This window comes from Macaca mulatta, chromosome 3 (assembly GCF_049350105.2).
Source record: "Macaca mulatta isolate MMU2019108-1 chromosome 3, T2T-MMU8v2.0, whole genome shotgun sequence".
NCBI lineage: Eukaryota > Metazoa > Chordata > Mammalia > Primates > Cercopithecidae > Macaca > Macaca mulatta.
Genome location: NC_133408.1, coordinates 90,664,993 through 90,688,219, shown reverse-complemented (window position 1 = coordinate 90,688,219; position 23,227 = coordinate 90,664,993). Strand labels below are relative to the sequence as shown.

Here is a 23,227-nt window from a genome sequence, read left to right as displayed (position 1 = left end):
GCATCTAGAGAGCAATCGGGCTAAGAACAGTGGGAGAAACTGACATGAATTAGACATAGTTCCTGTCCAGGCTGCCTATAATTTGTTATGAAGAGGGAGGAGCTAAATTAATAACTATAATCAAAACCTGAAATGCTGTGACATAAAAGTGGCAACTACCTATTAGAGTGAGAAGGAGAATTACTTTTTGGCACAAATAATGGAAAATTTTCAAGGCGGGTGAGAGATTTCTTAGAGCTCGAAGGGGTACTTAGGAATAGGAATTATTTTAGCTGCATGTGATATGATGCTGAGAGAAACTGGGACATAGGGAGAGTAAGACTTGTTAGGGAACAGGATGGACAGAAAGATGAGGAGAGGTAATGCCCAGGGCTTTAGTAGAAAATATAAGGCTCCAAAGAACAAAAATTACTCAATTTCGCTGTTTTACTTCGGATCAATTTTTCCAATAAGTGTGGTCAAAAAATCAGAAGTGTGTGGACAAAAGTATAATTTCTTGTTGGCTGAAAAATGGTAAGTTCTATATTCTTTGGTGAGTTAGCTCTTTGCTCAGGAAACCAGAGTATTGCAAAGTATATTTTCTGTCAGCTTATATGATTCCTTCTTAAGAATTTCTATTTCTGAATAAAGTTGCAACTATATTTGTTTACTTATATCTCTTTTGCTCTAAAAGAAGACTCAAAGTACCTGAGCTTTCAGCTAAGTTTTCAACTCAAATTCTGTTTCTAAATATTAAAGGGAAGGTTTTCCTTTACACACTGGAGATGGATAAAGTGCCTGCCAAGGGCTGAGGGTATTGTGAGCATTTAAAAGGGCTCAGCTCTATGTAAGGTTCTCAGGAAGATAGGTGAGAGGTCCTCCATCTAAGAGCCTCAAATTTTGATGATGGAGAGGATCAAAAGAGAATCAAGCCATGTCCAAATCACGGGTGCCTCTGAGGACAGATAGGCCTTGCTAATTATGTGTGTCTTCTACTAAGGTGAAAATTTGCTTCATTTTCTAAATACATAATAGACACTAGGAGGGAATGTGGTTCAGAAAATATGCATGAAGGCTTGCTAGAAGAAGAATGAAAAAGCTGTTTTCAAATCTACAAAAGGGAAAGCTAAGCTTCTACATTTAAAGTAGGTGGCCTGTGACCTAAAACTGAACCAATAAAAGAGAATTGCAAGTATATTTCTTACTGAAATCTCCCTTCCCCTCAAAGGTTAAGAGGATTGAGGACATCTCTGAAAAAGGAGGAGTAGATAGTCAAAGTCTAGGTGGAGGTTGTGTATTTGCTGATTGATACATTTCAGACCATAATGGAGAAGACCACTTTGTTCATTAACAAATGTTTCAACATCAGTGCCTGCCTTTTTGGCTTATGCTATCCATCCCTGATATTTTCTGCCCCCTCTTTCTTTCCCTCACCTCCTTGTTGTGTGCTGAATCCTTTCTATCTTCAAGTGTCACTCCAAAACCAGCTTCCTGAATGAAGCCTTCACAGATTCCCCCTTCTCCAAGATTGGCTTGTTCTCCCACAACAATGCCCTGATGCACTATCTTATTTTACTTTCATGAATTTCTACAACATGCATCTGTCTCCTTCACTAAATTATAAGCTCCTTGAGGGCAGGACTGCTCTTCTTTTACTTTGTGTCCCTCCTTCATTACTGAGCAATCCTTATACATCTCTTGGGCAAACACATATATCTTAAATATGATTGTTTACATTGCTCATAAATATAATTGTTAAATATAATTGTGTGATAAATGTACCAGGAAGTGGATCCCCTGGTCTAATAGCCTTGCAAAGTATTCCTTCTCTCTGGGCTGAAATAAGTCAATTATATTGAAAGTTAGAATTGTTAAAAAGTTTATAACTAGTAAGGGTGATTAGAAGCCCTAAATTCAGCAAATGTTCAGCAAAGTATTTAGTGTTTACTAGGTATCTAGTATCATGCTAGTGATGAACTAAATAGTCACTCTTACCACCCTCATGGAGACTATAGTGAGGAAAATGGTCAATTCATATGCAAATTACCACACAGATTTACAGTTAGACATCGTATAAGTGCTATAAAGAAATTAAGCAGTTTCAGTGCTTTAGGAGGCTGATGTGAGAGGATCACTTGAGGCCAGGCATTCAAGGCCACCTGGGCAACATAGCAGGACTCTATGTGTACAAAAACTACAAAAATTAGCAGGCATGGTGGCGTGTGCCTGTAGTCCTAGCTACTCAAGCTACTTGAGAGGCTGTGACAGGAAGATTGCTTGATCCTAGGAGTTCGAGGCTACAGTGAGCTATGATTAAACCACTGCACTCCAGTCTGGGAAACAAAGTGAGACTCTGTCTCTAAAAAAGGAAGGAAGGAAGGAAGGATTGATTCAAGAAAAAAAGGTTTAGAGAAAATGTGGGTTAGAAAGTCATTTCTGCTGATGAGCTTGATTTAAGATAAATTGAGCTATCCTCATTCATGGAGATGTATGAAAAGGCCACTGGTTGGCAAAGGAAACAACATTTGCCCTGAGCATAAATGAGAGATAAATTGGTACTAGAACCCTGTCTACATCCACTTAACAATTGCTCTTCTGAGATCACAAGGGTGATAGAGCCTATGTAGATCTCCCTGGCTCACTGAACCTTAACCAAGGGCTTCTGTTAAGCTTTGAATGCACACCAGCGACATAGAACTGAAGATGCAGTATCTTAAGCAGGGCTCACATTTGTAATACATTTGTATTTTAGGCTTCCCTGATAAGTTGTGTGTGTGTGTGTGTGTGTGTGTGTGTGTGTGTGTGTGTGTGTGTGTTGCAGGGTGGGGGATGGGGTTGGAGGGCATTATGAAGGCAAGAAGAACAAGCTGTCTTGCCTGTGTGTGAAGAGTTTCACCAGACGATTTCAACTTTCTCATGTGACCTGGGAAAGCTGTGATGTGGAGGATGGCCAATTTATACTTCAAAATGTCCACACAGTTCTGGTTGGTTCTGCCATGCCAGAATCAAAGGTTGGGCCAAGAAAGAAATGCCTTTGGCTGCTTGGTAACCGGCACTATCACAAGACAGTTGTGTTGATTGAGTCTAAGGTAGAAGTTTGTGTGAGCTATGAGAGGTGGTAAGATATGACTGCAAGGAGAATGGCGTGAATCCGGGAGGTAGAGCTTGCAGTGAGCCGAGATCGCGCCAGCCTGGGCGACAAAGCGAGACTCCATCTCAAAAAAAAAAAAAAAAGATATGACTGCAAAAGCCAGGACTTTGCCAAATCATACACTCTCGAGATAAATCATCTTGTCTGACCATCAGATTCAGTGATGAGTTTTTGTATCTTGCAAGTTTTCAGTTTGGCAAGAAGTTTCCTGATAATGCTTGGATATCTGCATCTCTTCTTCCTTCATCCAGCATTGATGGTTAGTAACTTCTTTATAGCACTTATACAATGTCTAACTGTAAATCTATTTGTTAATTTGCATATGAATTGACCATTTTCCTCACTAGACTACAGTCTCCATGAGGGTGGTGAGAGTGACTATTTAGTTCATCACTAGCATGATACTAGATATCTAGTAAACACTAAATACTTTGCTGAACATTTGCTGAATTTAGGGCTTCTAATCACCCTTACTAGTTATAAACTTTTTAACTTCTTCTAATTAACAGATGGGTCCTCTCCCATCTTATATAGAGGATCAAAATGATTCTAGCAACTTAGTTGCTTTCCTCAAAAATATTGACACTCACCTTTGCCACACATGTCTGCAAATTATGAGTCATTGTCATAAGGGACTAAACTGTCTAACCTTAGAGTTAGCCTTGGCCATATTTAGAATGTACAGTTCATAGGCAGCTGAGTAGAAAACCAGAAAAAGGGGGCTGAAAATTAGACGAGAAACTGAGGAAATGAGTGAAATTAGTGATTCTCCACCTGGTCAGGAATTGTTTTTGGAAAAACATTCCTTCAACTCCTATGACATACAGCAGGGAATGAGCTTATTGGAAGAGATTAGGGAATGAGAGTGTGAGGTGGAGCTTGAATCCTTTCAGAGATCCCATTGGAAATAAGGCAAGGATTGGGGAGCTAGGACAGCCCTTGGAAACAGGGAGCAGCAGGAATAATGGGGAACGCAGCCCCCAGAGAGTGTCAGAGTCAGGCTGGAACCAGCCTCTGAAGGGGTGACTAGTCTTGGAGGGTCACTGGTCAAAGAGGAACATCTAAACTACTGCCAGGGCCGCAACATGAACGAAAAAGGTTCTAGAGTGTGGGGAGATTGTTGGGGTTCAGGAAGGCTTGGGACTCAACAGGGCCTGGGAGGTGAATTAGGAGTTGGGCAGAAGGCAGGCAGAGAAAAGGTGTGCCGTGACTCAAGCCTGGCACTTCCAAAAGAGGGACTGTCCCCGGCACTCATCCCGTGTTCACAGGGCACAGGGCAGCAGACACTTAGAGATACCAGACCCTGATGCCCACTGATGGCTTTACCTGGCCCACCTTGGGCTAGGCCTTCTTGGAGCTGAGCATGTGAGTTGAGTGCATCATAACAGTCTCTGAGTGTAGTTTCCAATCTCAACAAAAGCAGAGAGTTAAGGACTTAGAGTTCAAAAAGGAAAAGAAATTAAGAAAAGGGTTCAGAACCCTGTCTGGGATAAATTAAATTTGGGGAATTAAATTTTAGTGCAATTTTGTTTTGCTCTTACATTGCAATCTGATGAACTGCTTTTCAAACATTTATTGGCTTTAGAGAACTCGAGTAGGCCTGTTTTAATTACTTCTCCAAGTCCTCTTCCAGTATTCTAATTAATTACTTTTCGATACCCTGATAATTGGTCATAGAGATACAAACAATACATTTGAAAAACAAGGACCGATTGTCTAGGGGAATCCACAGCTCCAAAGGAGAGCAGGGATGGAGCAGCGAAGAAATATCACTTTTTCTCTTTTTTTGTAGGAAAGGGACTTCTATGTTGCTGTGACCCTGTGATGTGCTGCAGAACTTTTGGGCTTCAGAGTCAAACAGCCTGGGGCTCCAATTTCAGGGCTATCATTTGTTAGTTGAGTGAACCCAGAAAGCTGCTTAATTTTTCTGAGTTTCATTTCTTCAATTAATATTTGGAATAAAAGTACCCATGTCCTAGATTTCTTGGGAGGATTATAAGTAGCATATAAGAAATTTGCATCTTAGTGCCAGGAACTGAGGAGGCACTCAGGACCTGGTGGCAAAAGTTATCAATACATTATACTATAATAGATGTGCCCATTATTAGTGAAAAGGCATAAACCTAGAGGTACCTGGGACTAAAGACAGAATAAGGGTGAACTTGGACAGATTGGCCTGGTTAATGTCTCAGTAGCTTTGATTTAAGAAAGGTCTTCTCTGAATGGATTTCACTTTGGTGGTGTGGTGTTTTCCATCCATAGATGTTGATTGCTTCTATAGATGAAATCCCCTTTATAAACATGCCCAACATGTCCTAAAACTATTTTCCATTCCTGGTTCTCCCTAGATTTTCTGTTGGCATGGCAGCTGAACTTGTTGGCAGATTATATTGGGCTCCAAGACAAAGGTCGACAATATCTCCATGTCTCTGGGTGTGAAGTGGAGACACAATTTTTAGATCTTCTGGGAGAGTCTTCTCTCACTGTCGGCCTGGACTGTTGAGGCCTGAAAGTATGGTGTCTGTCTCAGGGGCCAATGCGTTGCTTGAAGGATGTATTTTTTCCACAGCCTTTTTTGTCTTGTTCATTTCGGAATTTTGCCTACAAGTGTACTTCACCTACAGTGAATAAAGATTGATGGTTGATTGAAGCCATCTGGATAACATATTGGAAAACTTCTTGACAGGAATAGTTTAAGTTAGAAAACAGAAATAAACTTTTGACTTTAAGGAAATATTTCATGTCTGTCAACATAAAGCAACTTGGCAGTATCAATCTGTATCCACAAATACTTTCATGTCCTATGACCACTTTTTTACTGGACACCACCTTTTGGAAAAATCTAAAATACGTAAAACACTAAATTCACAAAAATGATTATCCCAGAGTTATTTATAACATTAATGAGTTAGAAACATAACATCATTGAAAATTTGGTTAAATCACTTTGGAGACATCCACTTGATGAGATGCTATGCTGTCATATAAAAGTGCACAGAAACAGGTCAGGCATGGTGGCTTGTATATGCAGTTCCAGCTACTTGGGAGGTTGAGGCAGGAAGATGACTTGAGGCCAGGAGCTTGAGACCAGCCTGAGCACTATAGTGAGGTTCCCTCTCTAAAAAAAAAAAAAAAAAAAAAAAAAGCCGGGTGCAGTGGCTCACGCCTGTAATCCCAGCACTCTGGGAGGCCAAGGCGGGCAGATCACTTGAGGTCAGGAGTTCAAGACTGGCCTGGCCAACATGGTGAAACCCTGTCTCTACTAAAAATACAAAAATTAGCCGGGTGTGGTGGCAGATCCACCCACCTCGGCCTCCCAAAGTGCCTGGATTAGAGGCGTGAGCCACTGTGCCCAGCCTAAGAGTCCAGAAATGCCTAATTTTCCTTTAGTGACTTTTAGTTGCCTCTTTTTTATTGATATAAAACAATCCCAGAAACACTGAGAAAATAAAAAGAAATAAAACCCTAGAAGTTACTAGGAAGAAAAAAAAAAAAAGTGAATGGCATGGAAGATGAGCAAGTCAGATAGTGAAATGCCTGAAGTGCACATGGTGAGGGAGGGAAGAAACTATGATACTGGGTGAAGCACAGAGTGAATCCTGTGAAATGATGATGTGAAAAGCAGCCTCCTTTAGTGATGTCCTGTTCTTGCTCTATCACGTTTTAGTGCTTCATGGGCCATAAGGAGGCTTGGAGGCAAGGAAGTTACCAGCATTGTTGAATACCACGTTTTGCCTATCTGAAGGCCTCGTCCCTTACATGTCCGTATAGACATGTTTCTCTGTCTTTCGAGGCTGGGTGGATTAAGTAGGCCAGATGGTGTGTCGAAGGTGACGAGAAGGCCGTGGTAGCACTGGACACTCAGGAATTCCAGGAACACAGTCCCCCAGATTTAACAATTTCAGAGAATAAAGCACAGTCCCTGGACAATGAAAGATTACTTTGAAGCAAAATTTCTGGTAAGGAGATGGACATTCAAGAAGATCAGAATTCATAGCTCATTTTAATATCTGCAGACCTACGGATCTATGCAAGGCTCTCACTGGGAATGGAAAGAACTCACGAACTCACTGACAGTTCCTTATTTTGGAGAACACGGGTGGCAGCAGGGGCAGCCTGAGTGCCTTGCGGAGCAGTGTGGTTCACTCTACACAGACACAAAGCCTCTGAGTTTCAGTTCCCACTTCCCTTGTAGGTAACCAGAACTTGCATCCTCACCTGTTAGAGAGTCAGCAGCAATGGTGAATTCCTCAAGTGAGGAGAGAATGGAGAGCTCAAATCCAGAAGCCTGTTCTTTGGTGGAAAATGATGTCTTTGATGAGTGAGGCTGCACATCTAATTTTACTTGAAACTGCCTAAAAAATGTATTATTATTATTATTTTTTTTGCTATTAAACAAACCATAGAAAACCCGAGAGAGTCCTTTCAAACTTCAGAAATAGGATGTACAGAGGAGGAGGACTGTGAGAAGAGTTTGAATATGGACAAAACAGGGGGCAATTTTCATATTTTACTTAGGCCTATAATCTTCTCCAGTGGATTTCTTTAGAGTGGATATTTCTCTTTTGTTGTTTCCCACACTGCTTCAGATATTTTCAGACAGATTTTTTGGTTTTGGTTTTTTTAGCTATACTGAGCTGGTCCTTAATGTGGGAGCTGCCATCCCAGAATCTTTTTTCAATATATTTTGGATGAACTGCTGCTTGAGTTTCCCTGAGTGAGTGATTAAAGTGACGGCTCCCATTTGTTTTCTGCAAGCACAACAAACTATAATTCGTTCTAAGGAGATCTCAAAGGCAGGGAAGCCATTTGTCTGCTGACAACTTTTTCTCAGAACAACCTGTGATGCCTCTTCTAGCTGGGGCCGGACATCCATCCTGGCTCCCAACTGGTGTCCTTGAGGTGGGGCCTATGGGGCTGGACTTAAAGCATAGTTCTGTTGATTAGAAGCTGCCATCTGTCTCACTGGGCCTCTGGAGTCTGCCTGTAGTAGTGCTGTGTCACGGGAATAGTCCCAGACTGAGACACAGAACCTGGAACTTAGCCAGTGACAAGCCTTGCTAGCTTTTGAAGGTCCCTGTGTGGGCCTCGATGTCTTCCTCAGTTTAATGAGTGCACTGGATGCTATAATCTCTAGGTTTCACTCTGACACTAAGAATTCGTGATTTTGTCTTCTGATTCCTGGTCCAAGGGTTCCTTCTGTCCTGGAGATGGAGACATCATGGCCACTCTCATGGATCTTTTCTTCTTGGAAGCAGGGATGAATATAGAGAATAACAAAGAAAAAGTGAGATGACAGTGATCAGTGCTATGAAGCACATGGCTTGGGTAGGGCTGGTTCCTTGTAATGAGTGGTCAAGAATCAAGAAGCTGAATCTGCAGTCCCATCTGTCCAATGTGCAGCGGAAAGAAGTGAAGCCAGGGATGGAGTGGAGAGCCAGGAGGAATGAGCAGCCACATCAGAGGGACTAGGCCTGCAATCTTGAGCAGGGTGAGGCACCCAGAGCTCCTGGTTCCTGGCACGGCATCCACCTAGCCCTCTAACCAGGGGAGCTTCCTACTCTGCCCTCGATATGAATAAATGAAGGAAGTCACCGGCAGCATTGATTCTCTGTCAATATTTCTCCCGCTCCTCCCTCATCACCAAGGCTCAGCTCAGATGCAATTTCTTTCTCTCTTTTTTTGCACAATGGCTTTACTGAAATATAATTCACCAACTATAAAAGTCATTTTTTTCAAAGGACAACTTTATGGCTGGTGAACCACAATTCAGTGGTTTTTAGTACAGTCACAGAGTGATAGACAAAATTTCTCGTTTTTGTAGGTGGAAGAAGGAACAAATTATAAATTGTGTGAATTCGGATGTCTGGACTTTTCATTCTTTTATCTTAAAATATGTTTATTTACCATGTTTGCTTTTTTTTTTTTTCCTTCCTGCATCTGTTACTGCTATTGCTGTGCTCTGTTTTTCCTTCTCATAATTTGCAAGCCATACATGTAACTTTGGTTCACTAATTGATTGCTCTTAAGTTTTCGTCAAGAAGTTACATTCGGCCGGGTGCGGTGGCTCAAGCCTCTAATCCCAGCAGTTTGGGAGGCCGAGGCGGGCAGATCACGAGGTCAGGAGATGGAGACCATCCTGGCTAATACGGTGAAACCCCGTCTCTACCAAAAAAAAAAAATACAAAAACTAGCCGGGCGAGGCGGCGGGCGCCTGTAGTCCCAGCTACTCGGGAGGCTGAGGCAGGAGAATGGCGTAAACCCGGGAGGCGGAGCTTGCAGTGAGCTGAGATCCGGCCACTGCACTCCAGCCTGGGCGACAGAGTGAGACTCCGTCTCAAAAAAAAAAAAAAAGAAGAAGTTACATTCATTTTTTTTGTTTGTTTCTCTACACTTAAACAGTACCTTTAACCTCTTCCCCACCAAAAAATATTAAGATATTCACATACAATTTCTCTCTTTTATTTCCCTCACTTCCACCTTGTGGAAACCAATGGGTGTTTTAATTTGGTATGATCATGAGCATTGTAGGTCTAAAATGTATTTCACTGCAGTTTGGCTGTAGAAAGTGAGACCAAAGACAGAGAACGGGGAGGAGGGATCGCATTCTATAAAGTCTTCCACACCATTTCCAAATCTTGATTTGACTCTGAGAAAGGTGAGAAGCCATTGGAGGATTGAGATAAGAAGAATGACATCTTCTAACTTACATTCTGAAAGATTACTTAGGTTGCTGAGTTGGGAATAGGGGAGATAGGAGTAAAAAATGATTTGCTGTAATAATCCCTTTAAGAGTTAATGTGGCTGAATCCCAGTTGTTGCAATGTAGGCAATGAAGAGGTGACCAACTGTATGTTTATTTTATGTAATTTTTCATAATTTTTAAATTTAGAACTAATTTTACACACAACATTTACAGTGTTGTAAGAATGATATAAAGAGCTCCAATATAACCTTCACCCAGATTCCCCAATTGTAATCTTTTCCACATTGGCTTTTCCCTTTTTGTATATACATGTTGTAATTTTTTTGAATCTATTTGAGAATAAATTGAAAGCATGCTGCGTTTATCCATATGGTATGCAGTGATATTGTATAAGAACAGGATATTCTCTTATACAACCACATACAATGGTCAAGATCAGGAAAATAACAGATGATGTTGGAACTTCTATTAATAGTTTCGTTCTAGGTGTTTTTTAGCTTTTCTTTTAAATCTTCCATCTCTTGACCTTTTTTGGTTCTATCTGCGGGAGTCTTCTCAACCTTCTTACAATCTCATTGATTGTGTGGTTTGGTGCATTTTAATTAAAATAACAACTCTGAGTCTTACTTCACACCATTCTCTCCTCTCTGAGCACATTTAAAGTTACTTTTTTCCACTTTGCCTTCTTAGCAAACCAACCCATCTGTTAGTTCTTTTGTCTGGGAAATTTGGTATCCATCTAATGTGGCATTAGCTCTCCTAAAATGTCCAGTGACTCATCCTTGCTTTCTTATTGTTGAATGTGGATGAAGGAACCTGAAGCACGTACTTTTCTCTTCCAAGCCCAGACTCTTCAATTTTTTTTAATTTGGGGGCAAGCTCTCCTAGGTGGGTGTCATCTTGCTCCAATCCTTATAATATTTTAACCTGAATAACCCTTCTCCAACCCTCCGTTCTGTTGCCAAAACAAACTTTCAAAACTGAAATATTAAGATGTCATTCAGTATTCTACAATTCCCTGCATCCCTCATAATTTTCAGAATAAAATGCAAAATCCTTAGAGTGGCAACATGCCGTATATATGGAAACCCTCATCTACAGATTCTCACTCATGTTCTCCTCATGTGTCAGATGTTCCAGGCACATCAAACTATTGGTAATTCCCAGAATGTGCATCCAAGCCTTTGCCCAGAATCTTCTCTTTCCCTGGAGTGCTTTATTTCCTCCTGTCTACATCTAGAACTTCAATACATCCTTTCAGATCCAGTAACTGCTACATATCTGTACCCAAGCATCTTTTACTTTATTTTGATGCCTTCATCCTCCAGTACCTCTTAAATAACTACTGCTCTTTCTGAATTCTTGCAGCATTTTTCATGTATCTGTAGGTGTTTCTGTAAATAATTGATGTGTCTCTTTCTCTCCTACCAAACAGAAGGAGATTTAAATGCGGGGATGTGTTTTATTCATTTCAGAATATTTGCTACCTACTGTACAATAGACACTTAGAGTGATATCATTTGTTTAATAAATGAAGTGAGAAATCCCAAAGTAGGTTATACTTGTTTGCCTGTTTTAAAACGGTACAGGGAGGGGTTCTGGTGACTAAGGTCTACACACTAATGAGCATTTGGATTATTTAATGTCATTTTGCAGGGTTCTACAAATTGTGTAGGACTCTCATTTTGTAGGCTGGTCTCTGATGTTGGCTCTACCATAGGTTTCTTATGAAACAGCCACTAAAACCACTTCCGTATCTCACTTCTGACATTGATGTAGTCCTCAGGCCATGGACAATGACTGCTGAGACCCAAGCAAGGTTGTGGGCAAGGCTTTGGGAAGGGGGTTGGTAAGATACAAGGGAATAGCCACCAGCCAGGCCTCAGGCAGACCTGAGGAGCTCTCTTGTGTGTGGGATGAGATCAGATCAGAATCATAAGAGAATCATGCAGGCACGATGGGAGAATCCTGGTGCACCAGAATAGGGGAGAGGCTTGTTTAGAGCTACAAATACCAGCAAGACCTGGCCCGGTATGTCAGGTCAGCTAATATGTCAGTTTCCACAGCTCCCATAGACAATGGGATGCCAGGGAAAGTTTTTAAAAAGAGAAATGAAATCATTGATGACGCAATTTGGACTTCAGTCTAGTTGTTTCGCTGTACATTTGGGGCATAGAGAAAAAAGAAACAAGCTGGGGGTATGAAAGAGAACATTCCAAGAACGATAGGTAAGTCTGAGTCACAGGACGAGGCTGAAGGAAGGGGGTTAGAGAGGAGGTGTTCCTTGAAATAGAAGCTGAGGCCAGTTTGCAAAGGGCTTACATGTCATCGTAGGAACTGAGAATTTATTCTTTTCTCTAACAGGAAACAAAGAGGATTTTAAGCAGAGACATGATAGAGGGCAGGGGAAAATCAGAGTTTGAGGCCAGACTTCATGATGACCTTCCAAGATCAATTGCAGAGGTAAAGAGGGGATCCCCATGTGGGACAAGGAAGTTCACAGTCAGCCAGAGAGGCAGTCCTGCCCCCTGAGAGAGCTGGCTCTGGGTTTGCAGTTTATTTCTGGGATCCTGATGTCAGTTGTTGGTCTAGATCCAAATGTGGCCATATCCAAAAAATATTTAATCCAGTCAAGGCACTTGTTCACCATTATTTCACCCATTCAGTTAATAACTCACGACCGCTATTAAAAAACTATATGCTAGTTTTGAAAGAAATTCAAAGTTAAAAGCAAGTGCACAAATGAATAAAATAATTAAAATAGAGAAATTAATAAGACAACAAAGGAAGGACTGAGAGGCACCTGTAAAGCATTTTGAGAAAGCAGCTGAGAATGTCCTGGGGGCCTGAAGGGCTTGAAAGTCCGTGTTTACACCTCAAAGATGTGCAAGACTGTGTGAGTGAGGGTAATATTTTGGGAAGAGAAAGCACAGTGAAGACATATAGGTGAAATATCTAAGTAGCATCAACAAATAACTGTTGTTAATGTTATTTGAAAAAAAATTCCCTGGTTTCTTGTATTTGGAATGGATTGTCTCCGTGGAAGCAGAAACTACCTCTTTCTTACCTTCTTTCAGGTTTTCCTGGATCAGCTGCACTCCTTAGCAAAACTATATTGGACAATCAACTGAGAGAGTAACTGAGACATTTGAATCATTTCTAGGTGTAAAGAAAGACCGAAGCCCAGGAAAATATTACGGTCAGTTCAATGCCTTAAGTATAACACCAGCATCACTGGCTGGGACCCTCAGAGCCTACTCTCCTATTTTCCCTTCATCTTCTTCTCTTCTTTATTTTTCTTATTCCTTTTCTTTGTTTTCCCCACTTCTTTCTCTTTTCTCTGTTCCTCCCTCACTTTCTTGATCTCTCACCCTCTTTCTTTCATGAATTCATTGCATCATGACAGAAGTACTTGACACATACCACGTCCCAAATTCTGAGCTAGGGTACATGCTATATTTTTCTTCAAAATTAAGTGTGAGGTGGATCTTTAAATAATAACAACAAGTGTGTCTCAAACAGTCTATCCTGGACACTTTGTAAGCTTCCATTGTTTTCTCTTCAAAGTGCCTGTGTCCCAAAGCTCAGGACAAATTTCAAAACCTGAACCTGAATATCAAGAAATCTAAACATGTATCATCTAAAGCTGGCACCCAGGAAAACAGAGCTTTTCATTTGATCAGAGACTGCATATTTCTTACCTACAAGTGTTTGTTTTAACCACACTTGGCAGGTTCTGTATATAACACACATCAAAGCCATCAGTTGCACTTGTTGTGACTGTGGGTGCTGGCTTGCTTGTTCCAGGGTCCCAGGGCCCGGCCATGGCCATGGTGTTTGTCTCTCAGGCTTGTCTGTCTCATGCCTGGCAGGCTCACTGCTTCACAGCTCACTGTGTCTCTCAGACCTTCTCTTGGCTTCCCACAGTCTCGGGGAGTGTTCTAAATAACAAGCTAATATTCTGAAGTGAGGCATTGGAAGCATTTCTGAGCAGCATTTATTCTTTTTGTATGCGTTCAATTTTTTAGCAATGAAGACATTTCCTTTCAAGGTTATTAAGCTTTGAACTTTCCATTTTGTGAAAAGGCTCAAAATTGCCTTCATTCTTTGTGGGCATCCAACTCTAACAGACACGTAAATTAATAGACTAGGGAATATTTAACAGTCTAAGTTCAAACAAATATATTTACTTTGATTGAATTGATGTTGCTATTAATTGCCATTGAAGGAAACCACTGTAAAAAGAAATATGCCCTGGAGGACAAATGTGACACTGCTAAAATTAAAACTCAAATGAGAATAATCTGCAGATTTTAATGTTTCAAATTCGATTTGGAGAATACAGTTCTTTAATGTAATACTGATAAAATCATGTTATTGATCCTGCATACCCATCTCTTCTCAGGGATTAGAGAACAGGCTGTTATGAATATGTAGCAATCCCCCATGCACCTGCATAGGTGGGGAGGTGATTGTCCAGCTCTGCTGGTTGCCATTCTCATGCCTCAGCCTCCCGAGTAACTGGGACTACAGGCGCCCGCCACCACATCGGCTAATTTTTTTTTTTTTTTGTATTTTTAGTAGAGACAGGGTTTCACCAAATTAGCCAGGATGGTCTCGATCTCCTGACCTCGGGATCCACCCGCCTCGGTCTCCCAAAGTGCAGAGATTACAGGTGCAGAGGAATACTTCTTACACAAATATATAATCTTTTTGTCCCACTAGGAAAAACTTGTGCCCCAATCCCTTTCTGGCCTTTCTTACTATCTGTGAATCTTGAAAGAGTTTATTGCTTCATGGTCTTCCTCCATTTGGCCCCATCCTAGTTCTTGCTCGGTTTTTAGATGCTGGGGAGCCATCTTGGGAGTGGGGTGCTCATTACATGAGATGAAGTGGTCTTCGGGGGGACAATAAGGGAGTAAGTGCCTTGTAGAAAGAAGCAAAGTAAAGAGGAAGAGAGGTTTATTGTTTGTTTGCTTTTTATTATTTATTTATTTATTTATTTTATTTTTATTTTTTATTTTTATTATACTTTAAGTTCTAGGGTACATGTGCACAACGTGCAGGAAGAACTTTCTAACTTCTTTTCTTTCTCTCTGTCTCTCTCTCTCTTTTTTTTTTTTTAAGATGGTGTCTCACTCTGTCACCCAGGTCGGAGGGCAGTGGCGTGATCTCGGCTTACTGCAATTTCTTTCTCTTTTTGTTATTAGGTTGTTGCAAAAGCATGCAAAGCAATGGCAAAAACAGCAATTACTTTTGCAACAACCTATTACCTAGGCTAGAGTCAGAGCCCCGCACCTTGAGAGTGATGAGTTGCCAGACTCTGCCCCCAGCAGGCAGATTGAGAGAGCGCATGGTTTAGCGGAATGATTATTTTAGCTATAGTCCATGGGACAGAATGGAGATGTTGCAATCTGATGCAGATCATCTGAAAGTCTTGTGCAATATCCTGATTAAGTGTGGACAGAGCACAATAAAAAAGGAATTTGGAAGTTGGAAACATGCTGGGTTCAGGCAGACATAAAAGGCAGCATCTGGAAAACCTATCAGGACTCAATTTCAGGACAAGTGATCATAGGTAAGTGGGATCATGGAACTTGACCTCAAGGTTACAATATAGGAACAATAAATAGGTTATGAAGATAGTGAGCAGGTAAACAGCACCACCAAGGAATCTCAGTAATAGATTTGTAACAAAGGAGCAGAGCAGAACTCTTTATGAGAGCTAGATGATCATAAGGAGAGGGTTGGCACAGCAGTGGTTCATGCAGAATCTCCTGAGATGCAGATAAACCTTTTCTGATTGGGAGAAGGTTAATCCAAAACTTGAGGTAGAGATGTAGTCACAGGAAAGTAGCAAGAGTATATGGGGGAGCTGCGACATGAAGAGGCATTTCCTAGAAGGGAAAATCAGGCTTTAAAGTCAGGCAGATGAGTTTGCCTGGGAAACAATCAAGAGAGCTGAGTCTGAGGCAGGGAGCTGGTAGGGAGTGAGCCAAAGTGTGTCAGGTAAGGCAGAAAACCAAAACCAGATATCAGGTGGCAAGTCAAGAACAAGTAACGTAGAGTACGTGGATGGATCTGGGCAGGGCTGGGAAGACATACACTTGGCTCTATGTGCTTGGCTAGCTGAATGTTTTGCAGCTATATCTACAGGTGCTTTTATTATCATGCACCTGGCAAGGAATTTTATTATAAACAGCTTGGGTCCTAGGTTTTGGGACGGGAAGAAGCCTCTGCTCCTGGGAATAACTGTGATGTTACCATAACACATGGTGACTTGTCCCAGCAAATGGAGCAGGGACATGGATGAGGAAAGCCACAGAAAAGTATTGTGGCCAGGCGCAGTGGCTCACGCTTGTAACCCCAGCACTTTGGGAGGCCAAGGAGGGTGGATGACCTGTCAGGAGTTCAAGACGAGCCTGGCCAAAATGGTGAAACTCTGTCTCTACTAAAAATACAAAAAATTAGCCAGGCATGGTGGCAGGCACCTATAATCCCAGCTACTCGGGAGGATAAGGCAGGAGAATCACTTGAACCTGGGAGGCGGAGGTTGCAGTGAGACAAGATCCCACCACTGTACTCCAGTCTGGTGACAGAGTGAGACTCCGTCTCAAAAAAGAAAAAAAAGAAAAAAAAGAAAAAAAGAAAAGTATTGCTAGGATTAGCATCCCTGATAGTTACCATTCCAGTTATTGCCAACTTGATAGACCCCTCAGAAAAACAGAAGTTTGCAGGAATTTTGCAGCCACAAGATGATGTTTAAAATATTCCTAGAAGATGTTTTCCACTTCACACGTTGGATATTTATCTCATACATTAATCAATATTGGTCAAGTATGGTGGCTCATGCCTGTAATCCCAACATTTTGGGAGGTCAAGGCAAGTGGATTTCTTGAGCCTACGAGTTTGAGACCAGCCTGGGCAACGTGGTGAAACCTTGTCTCTACAAAAAATACAAAAATTAGGCCAGGTGTGGTGGTCCACATCTATAGTCCTAGCTACTGGGAAGGCTGAGGTGGGAGGATCACTTGCGAACAGGAGATCGAGGCTGCAGTGAACCATGATGATGCCACTGCACTCCAGCCTGGGCAACAGAGCGAGACTGTCCCAACTAATTAATTACTCAATTAATCAATATTAATTATGTTGTATATTGTTTTAATTTGGCATAAATTATCTAGTTTGTCTCATAATGGCTATATGAGGTAGGTAGGGCTTATCCACATTTTAGGTGAGAGAAATAAGCCTCAGAGAGGTTAAGTAGTTTGTTCACAGTAACACTGCAAACAGTAGCAGAAGCAAGAATTGAAGTAATGCACTGTTCTGTTAGCTACATGTTATGAATATTTAATTATTCTTCTACTTCATATTTAGAGACTATATTCTATGTGTTGGCTATTGCTATGGATCTAAGAGTGGAAAATAATAAAAACATGCACAGTCCTTGTCCTTGTGGAGCTTAGGAGCTTATAATCTAGGGGGAAGAGGGAAGATACCAGCAACCAGCACCTATTTACCCAAGTGATTATTTAATCACCCTTGTAGAGGTGGTTCTTTTCAGAAGAGGAGAAAAGAGAAAGTCAGGTAGATCTCATGTAGTGTAGGAGTTCTCTGCCTTATCTTCTGAAAGAGGCCAAGTAGATCTTATCTAGTATGGGAGTCAGAGAAAACTTTCCTAAAGAATTGATAATGGAGTTAAGACCTGAAGGATTAGTAGATGGGTGGGGAGGGGAGAGAAGAAGTGTTGGTGCTAAGGCAAGAAAGAGCTTGAGGCATTCAGTGAAGGTAAGGTGTTATGGAGTGTGGGTGCTGAAAGCAGGGATTAGATGATGCACTTTAAAATGTACAAATAACAGTACTATAACGTATTTACATCAGAATATAAATTTATAAAAGGGAACTAATCTTTATATGTTGGGGAGGAAGTTACCTTTCTCTTGTTAATTCCATTAATTTCAAGACTATAAGAATTTATTGCACCACTGAAACATTAAAAATTGCATTAGCTTCTGCATCTTCATAGGATGGAAGGTTGATCAACTGGTTAGTGCTCCCGCCAGGAATAATCCAAGAAATCAAATAAAGTAAAATACCGAAGTTATTTGCTTGAAGACAGTGGAGCGCAGTTGAGGCAATTAGTGAAGAGGTCGTGACTCCCAAGGAGAGAAAAAGCTCAAAGCAACTTCGTTCACCACAGTAGCTTTTTCAGAGCTGAGAATTCAAATTCTTCACCAATGCATGAAGACATTTTGATGAATTCTGGGACTTTGGGGAGATGGGAGACTAAAATCCTAAGCCTTAAAACATCTGAAAAATATAGCAACAATGTCAGCAGTTTTGTAAGACCAGGATTTGAAGTCAGGCCAGATTCATCAGAAAAAGAGGTCAGAGATACGACTGTTGACTGTAGCTGAAATTACAAAAGGGGCTAAGGAGACCCAGAAGTACACTAAGCCTTACTAGAACTGCAAACAAGGCTTGACTGAAAATAATGTTAGTATAGTGGTGGAAAGGATGACCCCTCTCAAGAAAAAGAACATTACTTGGAACCACTACCTTTTTAAAGAAAAATATACAGAACTTATTAGTAAATTACTAGACATATCAAAGGATAAGATTACATAATGGAAAACCAAGAGGAAAAAAGAGATAATAGAAATATATCTACAAATGTTCTTGACGAGCCTTTTGAAATAACTATGGTTAAAGTATTTAAGAAATTAAAATTAAAGGAAAAGGTGAAGAAAATGAAATAGATGAGAAAATTTCACAAAGTAGAATGTAGAATGTATAAGACTGACACAGCATAGAACTGAAAGTATTACATATCTGATATGAAGAACTATAGTTGGTTTAACAGCAGAATGGAAACAACCAAAGATAAAAGCACTGAACAAGAATATATCCAGACTGGGCATGATGGCTCATGCCTATAATCTCAGCACTTTGGGAGGCTGAGGCGGGTGGATCACTTGAGGTCAGAAGTTCGAGACCAGCCTGACCAACATGGTGAAAACTGTCTCTACTGAAAATACAAACATTAGCCAGGCGTGGTGATGGAGACCTGTAATCCCAGTTACTCAGGAGGCTGAGACAGGATAATTGCTTGAACCTGGGAGGCAGAGGTTGCAGTGAGCCGAGATCGTGCCACTGCACTCCAGCCTGGGTGACAGAGCAAGGTTCTTTAAAAAAAAAAAAAAAAAAAAAAAAAAAAAGGATATATCCAAATGGAGAAAGGGAAGAAGAGATGGATGAAATGTATATAAAATTCAGAAAAAAAGTAGAGACAGAAGGGAAGCAGTTAAAATGTCTAACATAACTATAATTGAACTTTAAGAGGAGATAACAGATTGGGACAAAGCAATATTTGGAGGGGTAAAACTGATTATTTTCCAAAAGGGACAAAGACATTAACCTATAAATTTAAGAACCTCAAACAGCATAAACAAAGAAGAAAAAAAAACCGACACAGGCAAAAGTGCAAAAATATCTTTCTTAAAAAGAAAGAAGGAAAGAAAAAGACATGCAACCTTAATAGAAGCAATGGCAATATTGACAACTGAAGTTTCAATGATGAAAGGCAGGAGACAATGTAATAACATCTTTAAAGTACTGAAAGGAAATGCCAACCTTGGCTTTTATGGCTTGCAAATATATCCTAAAAATAAAGATGAAATGAAAACATTTTCAGACACACACGTGCAAAAGCTGAGAGAATTTATCCGTAAGAAATCTGTACTGAAAGAAATTTAAAATGGAGTTCTTCAGCAGAAGGAAAGTTATATCCAATGGAAACACAGAAATTCAAGAAGACATAAAAATCAATGGTTAAGAAAACTAAATGGACAAAAATAAATGACTAGGGATTGAATGTTAATGATACAATACAATAATATTGTGTGGGGTTTAATTAGATATATAGAAATAAAAAGTATGAAAACTATAAGAGAAGAAGGGAGTGTGTAAATGGAATTAAAATGCTCTGAATTTATAACATTTTAAGGAAGAGTCAAAATTTCTATTTACAAAAAACACATTTTAAAGGTAGTAATCATAAAGATTGCAAGAAAAAAAGGGAAAACATATAAAGTACACACAATAAACAAAAAAGCTTGAGTGTGTCAAAAGTTGATCTCAAAGAAGAATCATTATTTGAAACAAAGAGGACATTTCATAATGAATATATCACTTTTATTATAATTCCTGTATTTATAATGTCTTTCTTAAAACCCATGTAGCTGGATCCTGTTTCTTTAATTCAGTGTAACAACCTTTATTTTTTAATTGGACTGTTTAATCTATTTACATTTAATGTAAAATGTGATTGAAATTATGTGTAATATATCATATTAGTATTTGAAATCCAGGATTCTGTTATAACAGTCCTAGAGAAACCAGATAAATCTACCACTGTCTTGTCAAATGGTCTAATCCAAGGTTATCCAACTTGCGGCCCATGGGCCACATGCAGTCCAGGACCGCTTTGAATGTAGCCCAACACAAATTTGTAAACTGTCTTAGAACATTATGAGATTTTTTTATTAACTTTTTTTTTTTTTTAGCTCATTAGTTATTGTTGGTGTATTTTTTATATGGCCCAAGAAAATTCTTCTTCTTCCACAATGTGGCCCAAGGAAGCCATAAGATTAGACACCTCTGGTCTAATCTCTCTGCACATTGACATCCCTCATTTGCTTCACTTTTGCCTCCAAGTTTTGCAATAGTGCAACAGACTAGCAGAAACTAAGGCACATACAAGCACTGTAGATGCAAAAAGTCTGTACAGAAAAGCAGTCCAGAAAAGGTTCAGGTGGATATTGAGTGAATTAACATATGGGATTGACTATAAGCCAAGTAAAGGGAATGGGAAAGTAAGATATCAAAAAAGAGAGAAAAGCACCTTTCAAGATATATTGGCATACAGCCATGTGAGTAGAACCAAATTTCCGTGGCCTCCTTTCCTTCTTGTATTACAATTTAGAAACTTGGACTTAGGAGATTCACAATGCTTCTCTGTAATGTATAATAAAGTTTTGGGGAGTGTGTGTGTGCTTTGGGCACCTTGGTCAAATGACTTATCCTGCTAGGGCTCAGTTTTGTCATCTAATATTCAGTATAATAATACATTACACAATTCATAGAACTGTTGTAAGGGTTAAATTAAATAAGACAAAGTACAGGCAAGGATGTAGTGTAGTCCTGAAACATGGAAGATATTTAACATGTGTTTCTGTTATCTGGCAACGATCATGAGAGTTTATAATAAGAAAGAGGACTTGGGACAAGTGATGTGCTTACTTACTTTACTTTCTTCAATTAGGAGTCAATCCTACTAGGCCAATAGCCAAAGGAAATGGTGAGCAGAACTTATGGTGGCACATTCATTCTTGACTCACATGTGAACACAATATAATTTCATGTCTCCTTGATAAAACTACTTTTCTACAGGGGAAAATAAAAGGCAGGTAGAGAGATTTCAGCCTACGGATGAAATACACAGTGTAACATGAGACAGCTGTTGCAGAGCCAACAAAAAAATAATATTCAGTTAAGTGAGTCACAGTTCCTTGAAATTGTATTCCATGCCCACAAATGCAGAAGGCTCCCTGAAGTTGGGTTATTATTATCTTTTTTTTTTAAGTTTCATTGAGGTATACGTTATATGCAATAAAAATGATCAATTTTAAGTATACAATTCAATGAGCTTTGGCGAATAACTGCAATGGTAACCAACATAATATAAAACAGAAACTAATCCTTTCCCCGACAACCTGGACCTTGGGCTAACTGATTTGCTTCTTGTCATGTTAGTTTTGCTTTTTCTAGAAAAAGATATCATACAATATATAATCTTGGTGGCTGGTACCTTTTATTTAGTAATGTTTCTCAACATTTTGTGTTTGTTATGGTCCCTCTAATGAGTATTTTTCCCTAATTGTCTCTCCCCACTTAATGAAATTTTGCTACCACAGATAATCTATATGTTTATGTACTGTGTATACACCTGTGTTTTATACAGAGTAAGATTTTTTTTTTTTTTTTTTTTTTTTGAGGCGGAGTCTTCACTCTGTCGCCCAGGCTGGAGTGCAGTGGCACCATCTCGGCTCACTGCAAGCTCCGCCTCCCGGGTTCGCGCCATTCTCCTGCCTCAGCCTCCCGAGTAGCTGGGACTACAGGCGCCTGCCACCACGCCCGGCTAATTTTTTGTATTTTAGTAGAGACGGGGTTTCACCGTGTTAGCCAGGATGGTCTCGATCTCCTGACCTCGTGATCCACCCGCCTCGGCCTCCCAAAGTGCAGGGATTACAGGCGTGAGCCACCGCGCCCGGCCAAGATTTTTTTTTCACAGCTCAAAATGTTTTGCCCCTTACAAGGTGCTGTCACCCCATTGAGAATACATGATTTAGTGTAATGTTTTTGAGATTCATCAGTATTGTGTATATCAGAAGTTGGTTCGTTTTATTGCTGGGTAATATTCCATTATACAAAGAGACATTCAATAAATGAATAAGAATAATTGAATATGTGTTACGAAGGTCAGGGAGTGAGTGCATAATGCAATTATGTTCTTTCTCAAATCTTAGTCTCCCTGGTGTTAGTAGACATACCTCTAATAACACAATTGTTCAAGTCAAAAATCTGAGAGTATCAAGACACTTCATTTTGCCTCATTTCCCCATATCAAAACCATTAAAGCCTGCCAATTTCATCTCTTGATTATTGCTTGAATCTTGTCTCAAGGGATCAGATTTTGCCACTGTAACCCAGAACATTCCAGACATGTAAGGCTATCAATCTTTATCTTAGAAGAGATGGGAAGCCATTGAAGGGATTTAGATAGGAAACTGACATGACTTTCTCGTGAAATTAAAAGATTACTAAATCTTTTATAGCAAGCAATGAATAAGAATATGGAGAATGAATTAGAAAGGACTGAGAGTATTTATGGAGCGGATCTTTCAGGAGTCCAGGGGATAAATGACGATGGCTCTGTCATGAATTTTCAAGTCCTTTGAGAGTAGATGAGAGATTGGGAGACATGCTGTATTTTCAGTGGGGCCCATGGGAAGGCTTAGCAAGGCCTCATTGCTGGATGATCACATAATTATAATGAGAAATTCAGGTAAACCTTCCTATTGCCTGCTGCTGCCTTGACTTAGATGATATTTTTGGTCAAATTAATCAGTATTCTAAATGAATTAAGTATGAATATTCTTGGGTTATTTGCTAATAAGTAAGAAAGAATTAGAGAATTATAATCATGTCCATAAGAAAAAAAAATTGTATACTTCATGAATCCGTCGATCTTTCTATCCATCTTACAACTTTTTAAAGGGTTACTGTAGTACTAGTATCCAAGTATCAGCTCCAGATGGTCTGCAATCCTC

General features: G+C 40.0%; 2 protein-coding genes across 11 annotated transcripts in view; both read left to right on the top strand.

Annotated features, from left to right (window-relative positions):
- Nucleotides 1–23,227, top strand: part of NME8 (NME/NM23 family member 8) — a 225,714-nt gene that overhangs the window by 38,324 nt on the left and 164,163 nt on the right. The gene's annotated exons all lie outside the window — the stretch shown is intronic.
- Nucleotides 1–23,227, top strand: part of GPR141 (G protein-coupled receptor 141) — a 64,378-nt gene that overhangs the window by 38,366 nt on the left and 2,785 nt on the right. For 3 of the 10 annotated variants that reach the window (XM_077996930.1, XM_028845861.2, XM_077996926.1), the window contains 2 exons: nt 12,201–12,299; nt 12,914–13,035. The exons of 2 other annotated variants lie outside the window; for them this stretch is intronic. The gene's annotated coding sequence lies outside the window, so the exon portion shown is untranslated. Of the gene's footprint in view, nt 1–12,200; nt 12,300–12,913; nt 13,036–14,963; nt 15,415–23,227 lie in introns of all 10 variants that reach the window. 5 more of the 10 variants (XM_077996928.1, XM_077996927.1, XM_028845862.2 and 2 more) reach the window with 3 other exon arrangements.